The sequence below is a fragment of the Hyperolius riggenbachi genome, chromosome 5 (genome assembly GCF_040937935.1).
Source record: "Hyperolius riggenbachi isolate aHypRig1 chromosome 5, aHypRig1.pri, whole genome shotgun sequence".
Classification (NCBI taxonomy): domain Eukaryota; kingdom Metazoa; phylum Chordata; class Amphibia; order Anura; family Hyperoliidae; genus Hyperolius; species Hyperolius riggenbachi.
Window position 1 is genome coordinate 62,427,717 of NC_090650.1, and position 10,952 is coordinate 62,438,668.

The following is a 10,952-nucleotide window of genomic DNA, read 5'->3' on the forward strand; positions in this document are numbered from 1 at the left end:
GTATCTTTTAGAGCAGAGAGGACGTTCAGAGTTCAGGTCCGCTTTAAAGGATACATCCAAGCTAAAAACAAACAAACAAAAAATACAAGATCTACTTACGTGGGGCTTCCTCCAGCCCCTGAAAGCCGTTATGTCCCTCGCCGCAGCTCTGTTGTCCCCAGATCCCATCCGTTGCAGATGCTGACCTCGCCAGGTCGGCATCTACTGTGCCTGTGTGAGCTTGCGATCGCGCTCGCGTAGCCTGGAGCATTCTGCGCAGGCACAGAGGTACTGCGCCTCATTCTTGAAGAGGAGCATAGCCCTAATAAGATTACCAAGAAGCCCTTGTTGGTAATCTTTGTAGGGTCTGCACTCGGCAACAGGGGAACGGAGAACAATGAGGGAAGAATCCAGAGCCTTCTCTCTTCTTAGATAAGTATACGATTCTAAACATGAGAATCAAGTTCTCTTTAAGGACTATTCTGGATGAAATCAGGCAGCATGGTAGCATACTGGTTGGCACTCTCGCCTTGCAGCGCTGGGTCCCCAGGCTAAATCCCAGCCAGGGCACTATCAGCACTCCGGTTTCCTCCCATATCCCAAAAACATACAGATATGTTATTTTGTTTCCTCCTAAATTGGCCCTAGACTACTATACATACACTACACCACATAAACAGACAGTTAAGGAGCTGTGGGCCCCAATGCAAGTTTTACAATGGGGCCCCCCAAGCACTCTATACATAACAATTGATACGGCACACCAAAACCTGTCAAGGACAACCACAGTGTCAGAGGTGCAAGAAGGGGATGGAGAACAGTTTTTAATAATTACCACTATTCAAAGTATCTATAGAAGTGATTATTATGAGCACAGGACCAATAGAGAGCTAATACTGCAGTTGAGGGAGCGCCCCTCTGGCTCAAGGGCCCCGATGCGGTCGCTAACTCTGCACCCCCTATTGCTACGCCTCTGGTTAAGTGACAAAACAATATACTCTGCACAGCGCTGCGGAAGAAGTTGGCTTGAAATATATAAATACTAAATAATAATAACGGAATCTGTTCACCAACAGACTGAATAGCAGCAAGTGAGAAGAGACCAGTGCAACTGGGGAAAATGTGTATCCCTTAAAGGACAACTGTAGTGAGATGTAAATGGAGGCTGACATATTTATTTCCTGTTAAACAATACCAGTTGCCTGGCAGCCCTGGTAAACATTTTGGCTGTAGTAGTGTCTGAAGTACACCAGAAACAAGCATGCAGTTAATCTTCTCAGATCTGACAATAATGTCAGAAACACCTGATCTGCTGCATGCTGGTTCAGGGTCTACGGCTACAAGTATTAAAGGAAGTGGATCAGAAGGACAGCCAGGCAACTGGTATTGCTTAACCAGCTGGGCGGTATGGACGAGCTCAGCTCGTCCAGTACCGCCGGAGCCTGCCGCTCAGGCCCTGCTGGGCCGATTTGCCCCAAATAAAGTGCAGCACACGCAGCCGGCACTTTGCCAGCCGCGTGTGCTGCCCGATCGCCGCCGCTCTGCGGCGATTCGCCGCGAGCAGCGGCGAAAGAGGGTCCCCCCAGCCGCCTGAGCCCTGCGCAGCCGGAACAAAAAGTTCCGGCCAGCGCTAAGGGCTGGATCGGATGCGTCTGATGTCAGGACGTCGGCTGACGTCCATGACGTCACTCCGCTCGTCGCTATGGCGACGGTGTAAGCAAAACAAGGAAGGCCGCTCATTGCGGCCTTCCTTGTTTATTCTGGGCGCCGGAGGCGATCGGAAGAACGCCTCCGGAGCGCCCTCTAGTGGGCTTTCATGCAGCCAACTTTCAGTTGGCTGCATGAAATAGTTTTTTTTTAATTTAAAAAAAACCCTCCCGCAGCCTCCCTGGCGATCTTATCAGAACGCCAGGGTGGTTAAAAGGAAGTAACTATGGCCGCCTCCATATACCTCTCACTACAGTTGTCCTTTAAGGCAAAGATAAGTTCCAAAGCGGGGAGAGAGAAACTGCCAATCAAGTAAAGAGCAATTGATTATGGAATTATAGAAGGATCCACAGGGCCTCTCTACCATTATACAGGAATTTAATCTTCACAGATTTGTATTATTTCTCCTAACATACATCTCCTGTTCCATTCCATGCTACTGCGTAGGCACTTGTCATGATGCCAACAGTGTAACTGTATTGCGCAGCCATGCTTGTTTATAAATGGGAGTGTGGCCATGAATGACAAGAGGGTCCTTGCTAGTGATGAGCCAGTGGCGTACCTAGGGTATTTGGCACCCGGTGCTGGTTATCCACAGTCACCCCCCCCCCCCCCCCCCCCGGGCTGTGGAGTCGGTACAAAAATCTTCCGACTCCTCAGTTTATGAAACCACGACTCCAACTCCGACTCCGGGTACCCAAAATAGCTTCAACTCCGACTCCTTAGTCTTAATACTTAACAGGGCTGTGGATTTTGTACCAAAATCACCCGACTCCTCAGTTTATGAAATCAACGACTCCGACTCCAACTCCAGGTGCCCAAAATTGCCCAGACTCCGACTCTTCGACTCAGACTCCACAGCCCTGCCCCCCCGTAATTGGGGCTACGTTGCGCAAAAAATGTGTGTGGTCATATACCAAAATGTGGGTGTGGTCACGGGTGGAGACTAGTTTACATGAACTTAGCAATGGTGGGACATTAGATTAGGACAGTGGTGGCGAAAAGTCACTTATCTATCGCAAAGTGCCAACAGCAATTTAAACTAAATACAAACATTTTAACTCATACATGAACATTATGGAAAATCCAAGTTGAAAATAAACTGTGAAGATAAACAATTTCATCCATCCTACTCCTGAAAAATGTATTTTTTTTTTTAAAACCCCCCCAGTTTTATTTTCTGTTTTAAAAAGCTAAAAAAAAAAAAAAAAAAAAAAAGTAGGTTTAAAGGAGTTATCCGGGCAGTTTTAATAAAATGAACGCCCCAAGCTCCCAGGACCTCCCTCGCCGCATCTCTGCTCTCAGCCGTTCGCCGGAGGCTAAGAACTACTACCACCTGCGCAGTCCGCTCCGGCCCACGTGGCGGTGATTGACAGCGCCGATCGCGCAGGCGCAGTACAGAGCAACCTCCAGGTCGCTCTGACATCATCGCCGGGGACCGGGTCGGAGCTCCGGCGAACGGCTGAGAGCAGAGATGCGGCGAGGGAGGTCCTGGGAGCTTGGGGCTGGAGGAAGCCCCCGGTTAATTTTATTAAAACTGCCCGGATAACTCCTTTAGGGCTGGAACCCACAGGAGCGCTTTTGGCAGCGTTTTGGCAGCACTGCGATACGCTAGCAGTTTGCCAAAACGCTGGGCTAATGTTAATGGATGGGGCAACTTCCACAGGAGCGTTTGCATTTCCCAGAAACGCAAACGCAGGACGTGCAGCATTTTGGGAGCGTTAGCGCTTCAATGTAAAGTATTGAACCGCTAGCGGAAACGCTCAGCAAAACCTAAACTGAGCGGTTTTGCTAGCGTTTTGCGGTTCAGCACACTGTAACAAAATGAAAAATAATTCACAGGACCAATCAGGATAAAAACGCAAAACGCTAGGCACCCGCTGGGGAAAAAAATACAATGTTGCAAAACACGACCAAAAACGCGCATGAATCCGCTTGCAAACCGCTCAGACAAAACGCTAGCGGTTGCGTTTTGCGTTTGCGGTTTTCAGTGGGTTCCAGGCCTCAATGCTATTGTCTCATATGAGGTTGATTCCGCTTTTCCCATAGTCTCGCAGTTAGCAATCATGAGGCCCCCAACAAGACAAATTCAGCAATCTTGAGGCCCCCAACAAATCATGAGGCCCCCAACAAGACAAATTCAGCAATCTTGAGGCCCCCAACAAGTCAAATTCAGCAATCATGAGGCCCCCAATAAATTATGAGTCCCCCAACAAGACAAATTCAGCAATCATGAGGCCCCCAGCAAGACAAATTCAGCAATCTTGAGGCCCACAACAAATCATGAGGCCCCCAAAAAGACAAATCCAGTAACCATGAGGCCACCAACAAGACAAATTCAGCAGTCATGAGGCACATAAATAGACAGCATTTCAAATAAATAGGCAAAATGCCCCATTAATATGGTAGACACCTCTCACCTGGCTTCTGAATTCTCCTCTACTGGCTGCTGTGCCTGGCTGGCAATACTATTTTTGTCTGGATTGGCGATGATGTGTGAGCTGAAAGGCCTGGCAGTGATGCTGTGGCCTGACTGGCGGTGATGCTGTGGCTGGGCTGGCTGGCGGTGATGCTGTGGCTGGACTGGCTGGTTGAAGTAAATGCTGGCCTGACTGGTGGTGATGCTGTGGCCTTTTTGCCAGTGATTCTGGGCTGGTTGGCTGGTGGTTATGTTGGGCTGGCTGGCCTAGATAGTTTAGGTAGTGAGAGGTGCCCCACAGTTTAGGTAGTGCCAGGAGCCCCCCAGTTTAAGTAGTTACAGGAGCCCCCCAGCTCAATTAGTGACTGGAGCCCCCCAGTTCAGTTAGTGACAGGTACCCCCCAGTTTAGGTAGTGACAGGTACCCCCCAGTTTAGGTAGTGACAGGTGCCCCCCAGTTTAGGTAGTGACAGGTGCCCCCCAGTTCAGCTAGTGACAGGTGCCCCCCAGTTCAGCTAGTGACAGGTGCCCCCCAGTTCAGCTAGTGACAGGTGCCCCCCAGTTCAGCTAGTGACAGGTGCCCCCCAGTTTAGCTAGTGACTGGTGCCCCCCAGTTTAGCTAGTGACTGGTGCCCCCCAGTTTAGCTAGTGACTGGTGCCCCCCAGTTCAGCTAGTGACTGGTGCCCCCCAGTTCAGCTAGTGACTGGTGCCCCCCAGTTCAGCTAGTGACTGGTGCCCCCCAGTTCAGCTAGTGACTGGTGCCCCCAGTTTAGATAGTGACAGGAACAGGAAAAGTTGTGACTGGGCACACCATCTTAGGTAGGGTGCTTGGTATTGTGGTATAGGCAAACCACCAAAGTATAAGTCCAGAATTCAAATATACCAGCACTCCAGCTTTCTCAAAGAATCACGCTCTTTTATTGAGCTAACATATCCACAGAAATGACCGACAATTGTTTCGGGGCCTCGCAGGGTCCCCCTTTCTCAAGGCGTGTGTGGTTACCAATATCAATAAAAGAGCGTGATTCTTTGAGAAAGCTGGAGTGCTGGTATATTTGAATTCTAGATAGTGACAGGGACCCCCAGTTTAGATAGCGACAGCGACCCCCCAGGTTAGACAGCGACCCCCCCCAGGTTAGACAGCGACCCCCCCCCAGGTTAGACAGCGACCCCCCCCCCCAGGTTAGACAGCGACCCCCCCCAGGTTAGATAGTGACAGGGACCCCCCAGGTTAGATAGTGACAGGGACCCCCCCAGGTTACATAGTGACCCCCAGGTTAGATAGTGACAGTGACCCCCAGGTTAGATAGTGACAGTGACCCCCAGGTTAGATAGTGACAGCGACCCCCAGGTTAGATAGTGACAGGAAACCCCAGGTTAGGTAGTGACAGCGACCCCCCAGGTTAGATAGTGACAGCGACCCCCAGGTTAGATAGTGACAGGGACCCCCCAGGTTAGATAGTGACAGCGACCCCCAGTTAGATAGTGACAGGGATCCCCCAGGTTAGATAGTGACAGCGACCCCCAGGTTAGATAGTGACAGCGACCCCCCCAGGTTAGATAGTGACAGGGACCCCCCCAGGTTAGATAGTGACAGGGACCCCCTAGGTTAGATAGTGACAGCGACCCCCGGTTAGATAGTGACAGGGACCCCCCAGGTAAGATAGTGACAGGGACCCCCAGGTTAGATAGTGACAGCGACCCTCGGTTAGATAGTGACAGGGACCCCCCAGGTTAGATAGTGACAGCGACCCCCCAGGTTAGATAGTGACAGGGACCCCCCAGGTTAGTGACAGCGACCCCCAGGTTAGTGACAGCGACCCCCGGTTAGATAGTGACAGGGACCCCCCAGGTTAGATAGTGACAGGGACCCCCCAGGTTAGATAGTGACAGCAACCCCCAGTTAGATAGTGACAGGGACCCCCAGGTTAGTGACAGCGACCCCAGGTTAGATAGTGACAGGGACCCCCCAGGTTAGATAGTGACAGCGACCCCCAGGTTAGTGACAGCAACCCCCGGTTAGGCAGTGACAGGGACCTTCCAGGTTAGGCAGTGACAGGGACCCCCCAGGTTAGGCAGTGACAGGGACCCCCCAGGTTAGGCAGTGACAGGGACCCCCCAGGTTAGTGACAGCGACCCCCAGGTTAGTGACAGCGACCCCCGTTTAGATAGTGACAGGGACCCCCCAGGTTAGATAGTGACAGCGACCCCCCAGGTTAGTGAAAGGGACCCCCCAGGTTAGATAGTGACAGGGACCCCCCAGGTTAGATAGTGACAGGGACCCCCCAGGTTAGATAGTGACAGCGACCCCCCAGGTTAGATAGTGACAGCGACCCCCCAGGTTAGATAGTGACAGTGACCCCCCAGGTTAGTTAGTGACAGCGACCCCCAGTTAGATAGTGACAGGGACCCCCCAGGTTAGATAGTGACAGCGACCCCCAGGTTAGTTAGTGACTGCAACCCCCGGTTAGTGACAGGGACCCCCCCAGGTTAGATAGTGACAGCGACCCCCAGGTTAGATAGTGACAGCGACCCCCAGGTTAGATAGTGACAGTGACCCCCAGGTTAGATAGTGACAGTGACCCCCCCAGGTTAGATAGTGACAGCGACCCCCAGGTTAGTTAGTGACTGGGACCCCCCCAGGTTAGATAGTGACAGGGACCCCCCCAGGTTAGAGAGTGACAGGGACCCCCCCAGGTTAGATAGTGACAGCGACCCCCAGGTTAGTGACAGGGACCCCCCAGGTTAGATAGTGACAGGGACACCCCAGGTTAGATAGTGACAGGGACCCCCCACTGCCCCAGGTAAGATAGTGACAGCGACCCCCAGTTAGTGACAGGGACCCCCTAGGTTAGATAGTAATAGGGATCCCCCCCAGGTTAGATAGTGACAGGTGCCCTTCACTCGTTGTGCAAATTTGGGATTTTACACCCCCCGTGGCCGTCCCCGCTGACAACCTACCCCCCCCCCCCCCCTCACCTCACAGGCCTTCCCCGGTGACAGGCAGGACTCAGGAGCAGCCCAGCTTCAGACCTCAGTATCAGCCGGCGACCAGTATGCGGGCGCACCGAACTCAGTGAACACCACGCCGTATATGCGGAAGTGATGTCACTTCCGCATATCAGTGCGGTGTCCGCTGGGTCCTAGCGCCCGCATACTGGTCGCCGGCTGGTCGGAGGTCTGAAGCTGGGCTGCTCCTGAGTCCTGCCTGTCACCGGGGAAGGCCCCGGGGGGGGGGGGGGGGGGGGACGACACACATAGGTTGTCAGCGGGGACGGCCACGGGGGGGGTGTAAAATCCCAAATTTGCACAACATGTGCACTGGCGGCAGGGGCGGCAACACAGGACTCCGGGTGTCACCCCCTAAGCATCAAGACACCCGGTGCGGGCCGCCCCTGCCGCTTGACGGTAGGAACGCCACTGTGATGAGCTAACATGCCGATATTCTTTTCACATACATTTTTGTCAAAATAATGTACAATTCGACTTTTGAGTGAAAATGCCATTGAAAATAATTTTTAAATAAGTTTGTAGATTTTTTTCTGCATTTTTTTTTGAACGTTTGCACTAAAAATAAATGATTTCGCATCGGAAAGAAAAATTTGTTTTCTTTGACCATATTGTGAAAATACAATTTATTTTCCTGAATATTTTCTCAAAACTGGCATTTTCTTTGCAAAAATGACGTTTGCAACCAACACTGGTCCCAGCGATCAGGATGAACGGAGAAGCCTCCGGAAGATTTCCTCTACTGAGGCAAGCATCTAATTTTTTTCCTTTTTAATGTCACAGGTTTGCTTTAATCCTACTGCCATAGCCGCTGCTACTACAACTAATTATACAAGTTAGACAAATACTCATTAATGTAATAAGATGTGTGTGTGGAAGGTTGAAGCACCTGCAGGAAATTTACACAAGCACAGGAAGAAAATACACATCCCATGTAAACAATGCCTTGGCACTTGGCAGAGCTAACATTGAGCACTACTAGTTAAAACTGCACATCCTCTATACAAATGTATTCCTAGTTTCTACTGTCTTTTAAAGCTGCACAAGGCTTTGTTTTCGTGTTGGGAAAAAAAGCCAGAATAGATCATCATGTAACAGTGGGCACTGTGCCATGTTTGTGAAGGATATTGACATTCATTTTGACCCCTGATATATTTAAAGGATACCTTAGTAATACATATTTTCAAAAAGGACGCCTAATGTGTGTGTGGGGGAGTTGTGTAGATGCTCACTGCACCTCCCGTGCCACGGCTCCTTCCGTTCTTTGGTAATTATCCAAGTTCTCTACTTCTTGGTTGGCAATGTCAGTGCCTTCTGACCCGGACATACTATGCTGAGCATTATTATTATTATTATTATTAATTATTTATATTCCGTAGCGCTCTATATAGTACAAAACAAAATATTGGGGAACATATATACATGAGAAGTTCAAGACACACTCAAATATTACACCTCATGAAAAGATATCACACCTTCTGAAAAGATATCACACCTTATGAAAAGATATCACACCTTATCAAAGTTATTACACCTTATGAAAAGATATCACACCTTATCAACGTTATCACACCTTATGAAAAGATATCACACCTTATCAAAGTTATCACACCTTATCAAAGTTAACACTCCTTATCAGAGTAGCATAGTGAGCACTACGAACCCGCGGGGGTTCAGGGCAGGACGAGTGCCATTGCCAATTAGCAGGCATAAGTTCGTAGCGCTCGCTATGTTACTCTGATGAGGCGTGTTAACTTTGATAAGGTGTGATAACTTTCCATAAGGTGATGTGTGATATCTTTCCATAAGGTGTGATAGTTTGAGAAGGTGTGATATATTTTCATAAGGTGTGATGACTTTGATAAGGTGTGATATCTTTTCATGAGGTGTGATCTTTGATAAGGTGTGATATTTGAGTTATCACGGTTTAGTGAATCAAGCCCACTGTATACCAAGTAATACAAATACAAATAGATACATACATACATACTGTACATACATACTGTATATACATAGTTTATGTGTGAATTGAGATATCACTAAAGTTGTTATACGTTCAAATGGTAAACTACAGTAAAATAAGAAACAATAGGAGGAGGTCCACGCCATTACGAGCTTACAGTCTAGTGGGCAGTGGGATGGGCATGTGAGCATAAGCAGTATGTCCGCTTGGGCGCCTTGTGACCACCTTCCCTGGCAACCCCATATGAAATAAGCGCTCAAGCGGACATACTGCACATGCTCAGTGTAGTATTCCGGAATTTGCTTCCAGAATATAAGATGCACCTAGCTTTCGAGGGCAAAACCCAGGGAAAATAATATACTAAACCTGGTGTGTCCATGTTCCAGGATTGTCCTGTACATTTCTCTCCCAATTGGTGTTCTTTTGTGTCCCCATGTGTCCTCCATGTGTCACTTTCTGCCCCCAGTGTGTCCCCTTCTGTCATCAGTGTGTCCCCTTCTGTCCTCAGTGTTGTCCCTTCCATCCCCTAAGTGTACCCTTCTGTCCCCAGCGTGGCACCCTTCTGTCTCCACTTCTGTCCCCAGTATGTCCCCTCCTGTCCTCAATGTGTCGCCTTCTGTCTCCAGTGTGGCCCCTTCTGTCCTCAATGTGTACCCTTCTGTCCCCAGTGTGGCCTCTTCTGTCCCCAGTGTGTCCCCCTTCTGCACACAGTATGACCCCTTCTGTCCCCAGTTTGTCCCCCTTTTGTACCCAGTGTGTCCGCTCCCCCTCCGTTTGTCTGCTCCCTCCACTGTGTGTGTCCACTCCACACATGTCTCCTGCTCCCCTCATGTATAATTAGCAGTGTCCAGGGAGCATCTCTCACCGAATCCATGGCTCCCTCGGCGAGCGCAGACCTCTCCTGTCCTGCACGGCTCTCCCTGCTGATGGCTTCTGCTGATGACGTGATCAGCAAAAGCCATTACTAGAGGAGAAGTGCGGGAGAGGAGAGAGGTCTGTGATCCCCGCGGGAGCCATGGATTAGGTAAGACACACTGCCACTACACTTCTACTAGGGGGAGCAGGAGAGATGGGGTAAGTAGGGGAGACACGGAGTGGGAGGGAGTGGCGGCACAGAGAGGGAGTGGACACACTGGGGACAGAAGGGGGAACAATGCAGGGAGTCCCTGGCATCGTGGCAGGTCGCCGGTTCATATCGACCGGCGTTCGTAAGTTGGGAATTCCCTGCATTTGCCGTACAAGACGCAGGGACTTTTTCTCCCCATTTTTGGGGGAGATAAAGTGCTTCTTATACAGTGCCAAATACGGTAAATGTAAAGCTCACTTGTGTAATGTGTAGCAGGACCTGCCCAGGTACACAGAATTTGAGTTAGTAGTTATTATCATAATACGTATTTGTAGTCGCCACAAGTTGCTGTATTCTGGACATATCATTCAATTGGTCCTGCTTTGCTCTCATCACTGACATCTGAATTGATGTTGTATGAAAGGCATCATTAAGCAATGAAAAAATAATCTACTTATTGATTCTCTCTTTCAGACGGTGTTTATGCAAAGAATAAACTCATCATAAACAGCACAAGTTAATAAGGAAAACGAAAAACCATAAACTATCTGCAATTATCATGATAAAGCAAGAGAGTCCTCGTACAGATAGAGGTCGTGATTCCTGCTGCCTACTCAGCTGCAAGGTTGTTTCCTCCAGCAAGGCTTAAATATATGAGATGTTTACATTTCATACATGTCCATGGAAAATACGGGAAGCCATTGTGTCTCCAGAGCAAGCAATTACACAGGTGTCATGTACTCTTTATGGAAATAAAGGCAGACTGATAATCGCTTTAAGCCGATGTACAGAATAAACTTCAGCATTGT

The 10,952-nt window shown here is 49.5% G+C and overlaps 1 long non-coding RNA gene across 6 annotated transcripts in view; it reads left to right on the plus strand.

The window, feature by feature from the left end:
* The window catches only part of LOC137519626 (uncharacterized), a 66,635-nt gene extending 55,713 nt beyond the window's left edge, over window positions 1–10,922 (plus strand). For all 6 annotated transcript variants that reach the window (XR_011021048.1, XR_011021049.1, XR_011021044.1 and 3 more), the window contains one exon: window positions 10,618–10,922. This is a non-coding gene — a long non-coding RNA (uncharacterized lncRNA). The remainder of the gene's footprint in view (window positions 1–10,617) is intronic.
* Window positions 10,923–10,952: the final 30 nt, after the last annotated feature.